At 44.2% G+C, this 14,077-nt stretch overlaps 1 protein-coding gene across 4 annotated transcripts in view; it reads right to left on the bottom strand.

The window, feature by feature from the left end:
• ADD2 (adducin 2) overlaps positions 1 to 14,077 on the bottom strand; it is a 150,775-nt gene that overhangs the window by 88,212 nt on the left and 48,486 nt on the right. The window contains exon 1 of one of the 4 annotated variants that reach the window (XM_068274910.1): positions 9,201 to 9,356. The exons of the other annotated variants lie outside the window; for them this stretch is intronic. The gene's annotated coding sequence lies outside the window, so the exon portion shown is untranslated. Of the gene's footprint in view, positions 1 to 9,200; positions 9,357 to 14,077 lie in introns of those variants that run through there. 4 annotated transcript variants of the gene reach the window in all.

Raw genomic sequence — 14,077 nt, 5'->3', positions numbered from 1 at the left:
TCCACTTTTTTCCTGGCCTGTGTCTCTGAACCGCACGCTGACACAGGTTTCAATGAGTGTATGCATGCCATTCCCTCTAGCCACACCATGCACGGCTAGAGGGAATCACATGTGTGATGCAAAATTTTGCTGCATGTCATCTGTTTCTTTTTACCCTGCATGCTAATCGGACGGCAGCCTATTGATTTCAATTGGCTGCCTTTTCCAGCACAAATTCATACGTGGGGAAACACAGCCAATCGCGTAAGTGTAAACGGGCGCCTAAATTTCCCAAGAATTGTATGGGCAGTGAGTTGACATGCAGAATTATTCTGCAACGCAATTGACCACTGTGAACAGGGCCAAAGACAAATATTTTATCACATATCACTCTTAAAACAATACATTTGCATATATATCAGTTTCCACACGTTAATTAGGCACGCCAGTACTCTCTCCCTTGTTCATTTGAACTAAACATAAATCTGATGATGGCAATTGATTGCCACTGGGTGCAAAATCATCAATTATTCTCTGATAGGAATTGATTCCTATCACACACAGCACATAAATCTTCAAAGGATTCCAGCTGGGAATCTATTGTAAATCAATCGAACTGCAGCGATGCCCTTCATTTATAGCTGTCATAAATAATGAATCTCTGAATAATGTGGTGTGGTAGGGAAACCTTGATACTTGTTAAGGCATCACAGGAGGAGATTAAAGTGTACCTGAGGCAATATGTAACATGATGAGATAAACGTGTATGTGCAGTGAAAAGCATATTAATAACCAGGCTGTTTTACTTGTTTTATTTTGCTGGCTGCAGAGATAATTTTAAGGCATAGAAGTGACAGCTTCTGTCTTGTCGGTACCTTGTCGGAAATAAAGAAAACATCACTGATAAGGAATTTACAGCCATCAAAGTTTTCCTGGCAGAATACAACTTTTGAGAGCAATGGAGAGATAGGAAAAGGTCAATAGTTCATGTATTTTCATTTAGGGACACTTATTAGGCTTCAACTGAGCAGAGATAACAAAACATTCAATCTACTTTGTAAATAGATATTCCTTTGGGGACCGGCTGCCTAACCCCCTCTTAAGGACCAGGCCTTTTTACATGTGGGGAGGGGGGGGCGCATTTGGGGGGGGGGGCAGGCAGCCAGAAATATGGCTAGCTGGGCATGGTGTCCCCAGTGTAGCCAGGTGTCCACCGTATTGCCAGCAGCCGTTACTCACCTCCCAGGCTCCAGCGATGAGCAGCTCTAGCCCCCTCCGCTCTGGCCGGCATCCTCGTTTGCACTGCCGTTAAGTTCCGGGTCATGGCTTGATGACATCATCATGCCGGAACCCAACACTTAACATAGAGGGAGCGTGGACACCGGCCAGAGCGGAGGGGGGCGACAATCGTCGTGGGAACACCAGGAAGGCGAGTCCCTGTCCTCTTCTTCCCTTCCCTTCTTCCCAATCGTGATGGCTCCTGATCCCTGAGGGGAGATGTTAGCTGTCATATGACAGCTTAGCACACAATCACGTCAGGTGCGGAAATGGCATAAATCCTACGCCGCATCAGGCATAGACAGCCACAAGTGCGACGTAGGATTTACTATCGGCAGTCCCCAAAAGGTTAAATATAAAATAAAAACAAGGGACATCTAAAAAAGTCATTTTTAGGAGTAGGATAAATACAATTATTTATCTCAGTTTATTTGTACCTTGGGTTCTCTTTAACATTAATTGGTAAATGGAAAATATCTCATTCTACCTCAGTAGAAGAGTGTGGTGTTAATGCCACCAGAATGGACAACTTGGCATTAGTATTGCAGATACAGAGTCCTGAAGGAGAACAGTTTCTCTCATGAGAATAGTAATTCTTATCAGGTTTCCTAATGCCACAGGGCCCATCAATAAGCCCTGCAGTTAATAGCAGATTAACTCACAGCCACTGACTAGACAGAAAGCGGAATTGCATTGACATTCCAAAGCAAAGCGTTGCTCCATACATTATGCAGACATGCATATACAATGAATAGTCATATGTCAATAATTCTTGCTTGTGTGCAATACTGTGCCTATGTACTTGAATTCAAGTCATTTTTATTGGGTTTTTCAGAGAAAAAAATAACAAATGGTCGTTTTATGTATTAAAATAGTCATATACATTTAGACATATGAATTTTCAATATGTTGGACCAAGATAGCATGGACATGAACATTTAGGTAACAGTCATGAGTAGTTAAAGTGAACCTCCGGACTAAAAATCTACTCAGCAGAACTGAAAAGGCTTGGTGTTTTTTTAACAGTTTCACAGCATCAGAACGTTGTTTTTCTTACCAAAGCATCATTTTTAGCTGCATTTTTAGCTATGCTCCACCCATCAAAGAAAAAAAGCCCAGGCTTTTTTTCCCTGATGCTGTGCAGAGCATGATGGGATTTCCTATATTGTTGTTCACGTTGCCTAGCAACTGGGAGAGGTGCTCAGGACACGGGACAGTTGGAACTGTGTCTCATGCTCCCTGTCACTTCCTTTTAAACAAAAAGATGGCTGCCCCTAATGAAATCACAAACATTTGCCTGTTCTTTTAAAATAGTGTGGGTAAGAGATTATATTACCTATCTATTTTAATTAACATAACTAATGTAACTTAATGACAGTATGTTTGTTTAACCTGGAGTTCCTCATATTCCCTGTATCCCCAGTATAAGAGACACCCTGCTAAGGCCCAAAAGTCGATTCCTATATATAGTTGATTGAAATCTTAGTAATTTGGATATACTACTATCATAGGTTTTGCATTTTGTACAACAAGATAACTACTGTATATTATTACCCAATTTCAATGAGTTTGATAATAAACACACTAAAACATTAAAACAATAAAAAAGTTAGAACAGGAAAAACAAGAACTATTACCTGGATAGTTAGATTTGTAGGTTTTAGAAATAAAGATGATTTAGTCTGTTTGTTTAAAGGGGTTCTGTGGGGGAACCTGAGGATAAAAACCACCACTTCCCTGGGGCTTCTATCTGCCCCATTTAGCAGTAATGTCCCACGCCGTCCTCCTCCAATCCGCCGTTCCCCGCCGCCGGCCACGGTCTAGAGCGTCACGCCGTCCAACTGTGGCTGCGCGGCCGTGGCCTGCTCGCTCCCGCCTGCGTCATCAGAAGCTTACTGCGCAGGCTCAGTACAAGAAAACTTCGTACTGCGCCTCCGCAGTAAGCTTCCGAGGACGCAAACGGCAGCACGCATTATTCGGCTATGCCAGACCAATAATGCCCGGTGCAAGGAACAGCGAATCGGAGAAGGACGGCGTGGGACATTACTGCTACATGGGGCAGATAGAAGCCCCAGGAAAGTGGTGGTTTTTATCCTCTGTTCCCCCCCAGAACCCCTTTAAGCTTATGTAGGAATAATAAAAGGAGCAATTATATTAATCTTTATCATTATAAATGTGAGAGATTATTTTAAGAAGAGTTTAGTCTTTGGGTATATAGAGATCTATTGTTTAGTTTTACATGCCTCTGTACTTGTACGTGGACCAAGCTACTAGTTGTCCATCTTATGAGTCACTCAGAGAGATGGTCCTGATTTTGTGTGTAAAAGCCCATACAATCCAGAATGCCCAGTCATGTTACCAACATCTGGAGTGGAACACAAAGCAATACCAAAAAACCTAACATGGTTCATGTAGATGCCTCTCTCAGGAGGCATGGCTATGCTCAGTCTATAGCATATTCCCCTCTCCCATATTTGTTTTGGGGAAGGTTGGGGTGGGGTATGGGGAATCTCTGCTGTTCCGGTGTGCAAATAGTTGGGCCAAGCCCCGGCAAACCCCTCTGGGCAGTTACTTGCAACAAGCATGCTGCAGCTGTAGAGAGATTTACACAGGAAGGAGTCTCATCTGATCTGAATGCTTATTCTGAGTCAGTGACTGAGAGAGTATTAGAGATAGGAATACCACCTTTCCTTGATAGTTAGACAATGAACATTTTTTTATGCAACATGCTCATCAATGGCAGCTTTCATAATCTCCCGGTATAGTTTAAATTAATTGGCAAATTAATTTGGCAAATTGCCAAAAGTTATTATTTCATGCAAGTCTCCTTGATAGTGATGTTGGGAACGGATCTGCAAACCCAAAATTTGCATAGAAGATTGAATATTTGTGAACCCCTAAACACTGAATATGGGGTTCACCATTTGCCCAACGAATTACACTGCACCTCGGCCATGCAGAGCTGGATGGCACCAGTAAACTCTATAGGCAGTGTGTGTACACGTACATTTTACCAATATTTCATGAATCTGTCCCATTATTCAAAAATAAATGTAGCTACCATGACTCCCCCCACCCACAACAAGTGTGGCTGTACTCCTGCTCTGGAGGGTTGGCCTCCTGCATTGGTGGCAAGGAGGGTAAGAAGTTGGGCCCCCACCCACAGCCCCCCATGTGGCTGCATTGCTGCTCACCCTTTAGTTACCCCTCTGCTTGGGACAACTTATTTTGACTATGTTTTTGTATGTTGGGGCTGAGAAGGTATTTTGTTGTTAAACACTTGACGACCGCAGTGGTAACCCCCCCTAAAGACCAGGCTCATGTTTGCATTGCTGGGCTGTGCAGGCTTTTCAGCCTCCTGCACAGACCAGCTTGGGAGCCCAGCGATCGGACTCACCTCCTTTTTTTGTCCCTAAGGGGACATGCCGCCGGAGGGGTCCGATCGCTGCAGGCTTTGTTTATTTTTTTTCACTTGCCTCAGCGAGGCTCTCTCTCTCCGTCCCCCTCCCTCTCCTTCCCTCCTCCCCTCCGTCACAAGAATTGGAACAGGACGGCGATACGTCCTGTTCCGCCTCTCATAGGCATCAGCCTATGAGAGGAGAGCACTCCCCGGCCAATCAGAGGCCGGGGATCGCCGATCTGTACAGCGCTGCGGCCCTCGGCAGCGCTGTACGCTTGTAAACAAAGAGGATTTCTTTCACCTTACTCTTTCCTTACTTATTCATGGAACTCCGTTCCGTGAAGCGGCAGGGAACGATCGCGCATGCGCACGGCCGTTCCCTGGAAAACTGCAGCCCCAGGACTTGACGCCAATTGGCGTTAGGTGGTCCTGGGGCTGCCGCCGCAGTCACGCCCATTGGCGTGACGTGGTCGTAAAGTAGTTAAAGCGGAATGAAACCCAGCATTTCTTCTTTGCTTTAATGCTGGGCATACATGGCTCAATTGTGCCGCTCGATTCTGCACCCGATTGTTTTTCCGCGCTGGATTCTGCAGGCGATTCTCTTATCTTCCGCTCGTTTTTCTTATCTTTTACCATTGTCCTCCATGCAGAATCGAGCGCGGAAACGAGCGGGCGGGAGATCGGAACATGTCGGAAATTATCTATCGAGCCATCTAAATGGCTCAGAATCGAGCCATCTAAATGGCTCAGAATCGAGCCATGTATTCCCAGCATTATTTACAGCATATTATATACAACCAGCAATTTTTTTTACTAGAACAGCATTCAAAGGGTTAAACACACACGCCATACCGCCGGGTCCGTCAGACCCTCCCGCTGGGCGGACGTTCAGCCGACATTAGCATGTGTGTACGCGCTGTCGGCAGACTGATAAGGCTGTTTCTGAATGATCAGCTATGGAGTGTGTACACGCCTTTAGAAGCTCCCCTGCAGGGAAAGCTGGACAATCCCTAACTAGAGATAATGTTATCTTGTGTTTAATTGTATTAAGTGAGAAATGTAAACAAACCCTTCTCTGACACTGCAAACTCTCCTGAAGACAGTGAGACAATCAGAGGGGCATCAGAAAGCATTTCTGCTTACGTTAGAAGATGAATAAAGCAGTTATGAATAAAATGCAAAGTCAGCTTTCAGAGTAAAAAAGTGTACTTTGGGAACGTATAATTTCTAAATGAATAATAATATTTATGCACAAAAGCAAATATGATAACCGTATGGCATATACAAAGTAGGAAAACATGTTTTTATTGAATATTATGTCAGGGTTTTATACCGCTTTAAGGTGTAAAAACATGCAAGAAAGTTCTCATGTGAGAATTCAAATGTAGAAACATACAGGCACAAAATTTCTCAAAACCTACTGATGGTAAGTTTTCACCTGAGATGACCACGAATGGTCATTTTTAACAATGCAAATCTAGTGTTTGTACATCTGATCTAATATCAAGCGAGGCAGAGATACACTCTAACATCCCTCCTCCCACTACAGCCAGAAGCTTTGTACTGCTTCCAGAGTCTACACAGATCTACAAAGAAGGTGGGTTCTATACAAGATGTATTTCAGGGACTCTTTGAGCTCACTATTTGACTACTAACCATGGTGTACCTAGACATTAGTGGACCTCACAGCAAAACTGTGAATTCTGCCCCCTCCAATCCTAAAAAGGCTCTAGTTACTATATAAACAGTCATAGTACCAAATAAACTACGTGGTATGAGGTTTTAACAACAACAACCGCTTCTATTAACACCATCTTGGGTCATAACTGGGCAGCATATCCCCGAAGTAGCATAATTAGGTTCCTTCAAATAACATCATTAATCACACATGTCCTCTCCAAAAATATAATTAGTGTACATATCCCTAAAATAACATAATTAGGCAGTTTGTTGTCAAAATGTTGTACACATGTCCCCAATTAACATAAAGAGGCATGTCTCCACATAACATAATAAGCCAGCATATTCCTCCAAATAACATTAGCAAGAGTCATGCCTCCAAATGACAAAATTAGGCAGAATGTCCTAAACTACAGTATCCATCAGACATCATCATTGGCCAGGTTACAGTAGCTATGTCTGCCCAGTACTGCCCCAAGGATAGCTATGTCCCACCAACAGTTTCCCCAGTATTGGTAGTGGTATGTCATCCCCAAACAGTTCTCCTAGTATAGCCATACAGTGCCCTAGTATAGCTGGTTTCCCCCCAATAGTTCCCTCAGTATTGCAACCCATTCTGCTGCTCTCTGAGTCCCCCATGCAGACCAATGCAAGGAAGCATGTGATTGCCGTTTTATATTTACCTATCATTCTGTGGTCATTCTACTGGCTGGCTCAGATCACATTTATCTCATGCCACTGGCACTCATGTGACGGGAGATGTATACTATGTGACTATGTGACCATGAGGGCAGCCGCTAGTATGGTGAGGCCCATGGGCAGGAGCAGTTGCAGCCCAAGCTGTGATATAATCTACATTTAAACGCCCTTCCCATGCTTCCTTGCACTGCGCTGTAAAAAAATGGCATTATTTTAGGTACAAGGTTGCACAGCAGCCTCCCATTATCTGTTACTGCAAGGATTGTGAAAGTGACACCATAGTGTATACATGCAAAAAGGGCAGCACGGGGCGAAGCCAAAAAAGGCTCATCCTGCTATTGCAATTATCCCAGCGGTGTTATTTACTATTTCCCCTCCAGGCCACCATGGACTCAGGGATAAGATGCAGTTAGGATGCCAGCTACTGCTGGCGGCTGAATTGCACAGTTTGTTTTTTTTGTAATTGGGGCTCTGTCTTTTGCGGTCACCCAAATTACCCTCTGAGCACCGCTATAGATGTAATTCACATTACAGCCTATGGCAGCGCCCTTAAAGTGGATCTGAGATAAACCTTTACTCATTGCATAATTGTGTTCCTTTCATATAGTTTATGGGGCATTCCTCAAGCCCAATACTTTTTTTGTTTTGTTTTTTTGTTTTAATACTCTAATTCTCTATAAACTAAACAAGCCTCACCCACAGCTTCTCCAGTGCCTTGGCACTCTCAGCAGGGCCGGGCCGAGGCAGAGGCTGAAGAGGCTCCAGCCTCAGGGCGCAGTGTAGGAGGGGGCGCACAATTCATTCTGCTGTCATTCTCAATTGTGTTTGAAGCACAATGAAATAAGGAAAGGGCATACATAGCAGTGACTGCAAGCCAGATAACTAGAGATTAAGGTGTTGGGGATTTTGGGGGCCCTAGGACGCTTCTTAGTCTAATATAAATTAGTGTGTGACGGCTGGGGTGGGAGGGATGGAGGGGCGCACTTTGCTGTCTCAGCCTTGGGTGCTGGAGGACCTTGTCCCGGCTCTGACTCTCAGACTCATGTAGCAAGGGCTTATGGGAGCTCAGTCTGGGCAGGAGGAGGAAAAGGTGTTACTAGCCAGAGATTTCAGAGGCAAAAAGGAGGGAGGAGGAGAGGGGAGTGAAGTTTTCACAGGCTGAGGGCTGGAGATGCAGATCAGCTTGCCTGTGTGTAATGATCACAAACATAACATGGCTGCTCTCATTGTATCACAGAAATAAATAATCATACTATTGAAGCTGTGTGCAGCTAGATTTGCTGTGTAAACTATCTAAACTTTACATCAGATATATAGACAAGTTAATTGTTATAGTTAGTTTTTCATCTCGGATCTGCTTTAATGACTGTCTCGCCATAGAGTACTACCTGATGGTAACCCTGAATGTTACCTATTTATTAATGCCCATTTTTTATTTTTTATTTACTTCATAATAGTGTGGAAAGGGACAGAACATTCAGGGAATATTATGGCAGTGTGTGTCCCTATTACATATATTTTGCCTACTTCCAGTTCCTAGGACAATCATTGAGCTTTGTGGCTGTACTGTGAAAACTGACAGTATCAGGGACAGATAATAAGGAACAGCAATAAAATATAGACAGGGTTTAAAACATTACTTCCGCTACAAAAATAAAACTCAAAAAACAACAACAAAAAAAAGTTTTATTTGTTCCTGCCTAACTTCCTGCCTCCACAAAAAGTAACAAAATGATCGCAAAGTGCATCATAAGGCAGCAACAAAAACCCAAATGAGGTTGTAAATCATTGCCTTACTGATCAAAACAAAAATGCGTTTTTGTTTCGGAGTTGAGCTTTAATTTCAGTGTTTAAACACATGTATACAAGTACAGAGGTGTGAATGTGTCCGTTAAAAACACATTCAGTTTATACTTCACTTTTACATGCAAATACAGCCTATCAACACCCATACAGGTAATCTAGCCACATAGAAATGAATGAGATAAATTGAACTTGCGTTAACGGCAAATATTAAAAGAATAATACACAGCAAATAAGCTATAGGCAAAATGTATTTACTTTAAAAATGAACATAAGTGCAGACTGTGTAATGAAAGAAACCCTCTTGGTAGTGAGGGCCAGTTGGTGGTTATACACTGTATGATGTAATGTATGTACTCACACTGCCATGGAGTAACAGACAAAGGAATGAGGGACCTTCTGCTCCTGCCGGCATGTGCCAGGCTCACATAACTCTCCCATGGGGTGGCATGAAGTGTTCCCACACAACATGCAGGCTCACCCAAGCCATAGCACTGCTCAGCATAGCACTGTCTTGTGATCTGGTGACAGAGGGAGGACAGATGGCTGCTTGCATTAGATAAACCCATTGCCTACTCCACCCACTTCTTCACACTCACTGGGAGAATCTTAAAAAGCAAAAAATGATGAAGTAGAGGGGAGGACAGCAGGAGAGATAGTGAGAGTGACACACGTGTGGCCTTATGGGGGAAAGTGGAAAACATGCTGCAACCTACCAATGCTGCCGCTCACAGGCAACACAGAAATACACATTTCTCAAAATATATTTGTTCAAAAAAAGTACCAGCCAATCATTTTGCCCCAGTGCATGTCAGATATGAGATCCGGGCCCTGCAGGAAAGCCAATGTCAGTAATATTTCTGCAATTTACAGAACTTTTGGGCTCAGATCATGGTGGGTTTCTAACAGGCTTTTAGATTGTAAGCTCAAGGGGCACAGTTCTTTATTTGCCTCCTGTGTAATAGTTTCTTCTTTCATGCAAGTATGGACGTTGCACCCCCCATTACTTGTAGAGCCCCCTGATAAGCTGGTGGCTTATAAATAACAAGAATTATTTAACATAGCTATAGGCAGATTGATTTACTGCATATCAGGTATACTCGTTTATGCACAATCTAAGTGCTAATTCCCCACTATCGCCAAGTTTTAAAGGAAACCTGAGGTGAGGTAAGTTTCTATTTTTTTCTTTTTAAACAACGCAAGTTGCCTGAATGTCTCTCTGATCCTGTGTCTCTAATACTTTTTAGCATAGTGTTGATGTGATGTTTTATATGTCCTTATTCAGCTTATCCACTGATCTAGAGTCATGTGACAATGTTGTCTGTTAAGGTGCCCATACACTTGCCCGATTTACCGCCAATAGACAGCAGATTTGATCCTCTGTAAAATCGATGCACAAACGCTGACCGCTCGACGGATTTCCGCCCAAAAACGATCGATCCTGTCGGTCTGTCCACACGGAAAATTTTGCTTGATCGCCGACGGGTTGGGAGTGCATCGATAGCGGCGTTCAAATGTTCGACGACCGGCGCTTGCGGCAATACATTACCTGTTCCGTCGGCGCGCGGCCCCGCTGTCACCGCAGTCCCTTCTTTGCGCTGGGCTCCGGCTGGCTTCACTTACTTCCTGTCGGGGGAAGTTTAAACAGTAGAGCGCTCTCTACTATTTAAACTTTCCCCGACAGGAAGTAAAGTGAAGCTGGAGCCCAGAGCGGAGTAGAGACAGCGGAGACCGGGGGACTTGTGCCGGCCGGATCAGGTAATGTATGCAGGGGACGGCAGCGGCAGCTCCACAGATTGTAAATCGGTTTCATAGTGAAATCGAGTCAAAATCTGTTTGCAGTGTAGGCAGCCAATAGATCCCTCTTTGATCAGATTCGATCACAGAGGGATCTATCTGCTGGTCGATCTGGTGGAATAATCGACCAGTGTATTGTTGCCTTAAGTTAACCAGGAAGTTTTACTCAGAGAGCAGAGAAAAGAAAAAAAAAAAAGTAAGAGAACAGTTTGTGTTCCTGAGAGAAAGCAAAGCATGGAGTCTGTGTGCAGTTTATACTCTGTCAGAGATCTGCTGTAACTCACAAGATAAGATTAGAAAGGAAGTATTTGAATATGATGGTGAGCTCAGCTACCGTACATCTGTAAATGTTTTCTCCTGAGATTGGGGTAATGGGATATTTTTTTTATAAACATTGGTGGTATTTTTAGTATTTTTGTTGGAGAACAGAGCAGATCATAACTACCGTATTTTCCAGACTATAAGACGCTCCTGACCATAAGATGCACCTAGGTTTAAAGGACAAAAACCAGGGGAAAATATATACTAAACCTGGTGCATCCATGGCGAAGGGGCATCTTGTGTATTATGCCCCCTTTGTACCTCATGCCCCCTTGTACCTCTTGTGTCTCCTTGTGTCCTCCTCTGTTCCTCCTGTGTCCTCCATGTATCCACCTCTGTCGCCCTTGTGTCCTGCTCTATGCCCCTTTGTGTCCTCCTCTGCACGGGCACAATACAGGGAGTCCCCGATATTGCTGCGGGTTGGACGTTCGTATTGGCAGGCGTTCACAAGTCAGGAACACCCTGCATTTGGACTATAAGATGCAGTGACTTTTTTCCCCACTTTTGGGGGATAAAAAGTGAGTCTTATAGTACAAAAAATACAGTAATACAGAAAACCTGGACTAGATTGTTTAATGCAGAATTGAATACTACTAAAAAAACCCAGTGTTTCACTTACCTGGGGCTCCTATCAGCCCCTCGCAACCTTCCTTTCCCACGCCGGTCCTCCACGATCCTCCGTTCTCCCACAACCAGCTAGTTTCATTACTGTTGATATGTAAGTCGATGGCAACTACGCCGTCTAGGACACTATTGCAGGCTGGAAGGCCAAGAAAGATATGCGTGGCCCAGGGTACACAAGCATAGTTGCCGCATCAATGGTAATGAAACTAGCTAGTGTTGAGAGAACGGAGGATTGTGGAGGACCGGCAAGGGAACAGGAAGGCTGAAAGGGGCTGGCAGAAGCCCCAGGTAAGTGAAACACTTTGTTTTGCTTTTTTGCATTCAGTTCCGCTTTAATTGTTTACATATACTTTGCTATTATGTGGCCACTCATGTTAATTGTAGTTTCTGGTATTATTTGTTGTCCTTACCCCACAGAGTCGTCTCTTCTGAGATCCACCCCTTACCTATCCTTGTATCCACCTCTCCTGACCTTGACCTGTACTCCTACCTCTCATCTATCCTCCTGTACCACTGAATCACCTTTTCTCACCTCCAATCACCCAGCCCTCATCTATGCTTGCATCCCCCTCTGCTTCTTTGCCTGACCTTAACATGTACTCCTACCTTCCATCTACCCTCCTGCACCACGCCCCATACACCTTCCCTGACTCCCATCTATCCACCCACCCCTCATTAATCCTTTCATGCCCCATGCACCTTCTCGGATTCATCTATCCACTCACCCCTCATTTATCCTTCCCCTCCCACATGGACGAGCGCTGGGTTGGTGGGGTTGAAGAGCATTGGGGAAGCTTCTGGACTAAGTATGTAACGGTGACCTTCTTTTCTCTCTTCAGGTATCCTTTAAAGTGAATCTGTAGTGCAAATAAAAATAAAAATCAGATAGTCACCTAAGGAGTCACCCATGGAGCCTTCCCGCTCTCCTCACGGTCCCCTCGTTGGCTTCACAGTTCAAATCTCCCACCGCGGGAGATTTTGGAAGGCTTCCGAAGACGGGTGGCTCTGTACTGCACAAGTGCGTGAGTGAGCGAGAGAGAGAGGGCACTCGCACGTGTGCTGTATGTACAGCCTGTTTATGGAAGCCCGAGTGCTTCCGAAGATTCCTGAAGCTCACGTGGAACGTGGAAGAGAGCAGTCAGCAACTCAGCACCCAGAGCTTTGCCTCTCCTTAGGTGAGTATATGTTTTTTATTTTTATTTTCACTTCAGACTCCTTTTCAGATCTATTCAGCTAGAACATCCATTGTGATGCAGGTAGATAAATACGTCCCTGCTTTCCCCAAACACACACAAGTGCAGTATTTATATTGTGGCCAAATATAGAATTTGCACTGTGGCCAATCACTCTGTAGTTACACCAGTGACATCCACTTACAGGCAAGCTGCGTTGAAGGGAGGAATATAAACAGAAGTGTTGCACCATATATAAGCTTTCCGAATGACAGAATTAGTCACTTGTGAACTCCCCCTGAACGGTCAGCGGAGCAGTTGGGGATTATGTTGCTGCGCCTGTGCCTGGGGCATAGAGCATATCATTCGGAGATTAATTAATTTTGGCGGTGACATTCTACAATGGGGGGAATCATCGGGAAGGGTAGCAGGAGGTGGTACAGTCCATCCACGACAGCAGCTGGAACACCCAGGCTGTTGCCAAGACAAAGAAAATTGGCTTGAGCTGTCGCTAGGTACATGCAGCTCCCACTGAGAGTGATTCAGGCTGATCTCTGGGGATCAGTCCTACGACTTGACTCATTTTCACATTAGAGACACTAACCACGCCAAAGCATCTCACACTCTTTCCTTTCACTGTGTTCCGGAGTAACAACCTCACACACAGCAATAAGGAAAACAGCAGCCACACAATCAGTGCACACTAGGAGGAATAACTGGCAATACACAATGCACATTTCCCAGCACTTAGAGTCAATGCCCAGTAAAGAGTACCTGTTACACCATCACTCTCTGGGGGCTGGTAGAGCCCAGTGGTGGGGAATGTATAGCGGATGTACTGTGTCTAATGTGTCTCTTACTTGTGAGCATGATATAGGATAAAGGCTTTGTCCACACCAAGGAAGAGTGCTGACAGCTAGAGTTTTTTTAAGGATGTATCAGCTGATTCAACAGCCATTTTCCACGGTTTTTTTTTGAGGTGGGGAAACTTTTTTATTTTAACAATTTGTTTAAGGCCAGGATTACAGTGGGATGTTATTGTCCAGCGTTATAAAGTCTTATAGCGCTCTTTACCACTCTGCAATGTATAGACTATGCAATGTTCACAGTGCATCATTAGCATTGCGTTGTAAATCTAGCGTTATGGTTATGCACTGCTGCAGTGCTTTACCGCTAAACTCAGATACAGGGAAGCATACTTTTCATTGCTTGTATGCTTCGTTGTATCTACTGAATGTGACGTTAAAGCAGCGTTAATGTGCATTACGACTCTTTTTTTGCGTTGCAATTTTGTGTTTTGCGACTTTAACATTGCAATGCGATA

This window comes from Hyperolius riggenbachi, chromosome 3, assembly GCF_040937935.1.
Source record: "Hyperolius riggenbachi isolate aHypRig1 chromosome 3, aHypRig1.pri, whole genome shotgun sequence".
Lineage (NCBI taxonomy): Eukaryota > Metazoa > Chordata > Amphibia > Anura > Hyperoliidae > Hyperolius > Hyperolius riggenbachi.
This window is presented reverse-complemented; position numbering and strand designations above follow the sequence as displayed.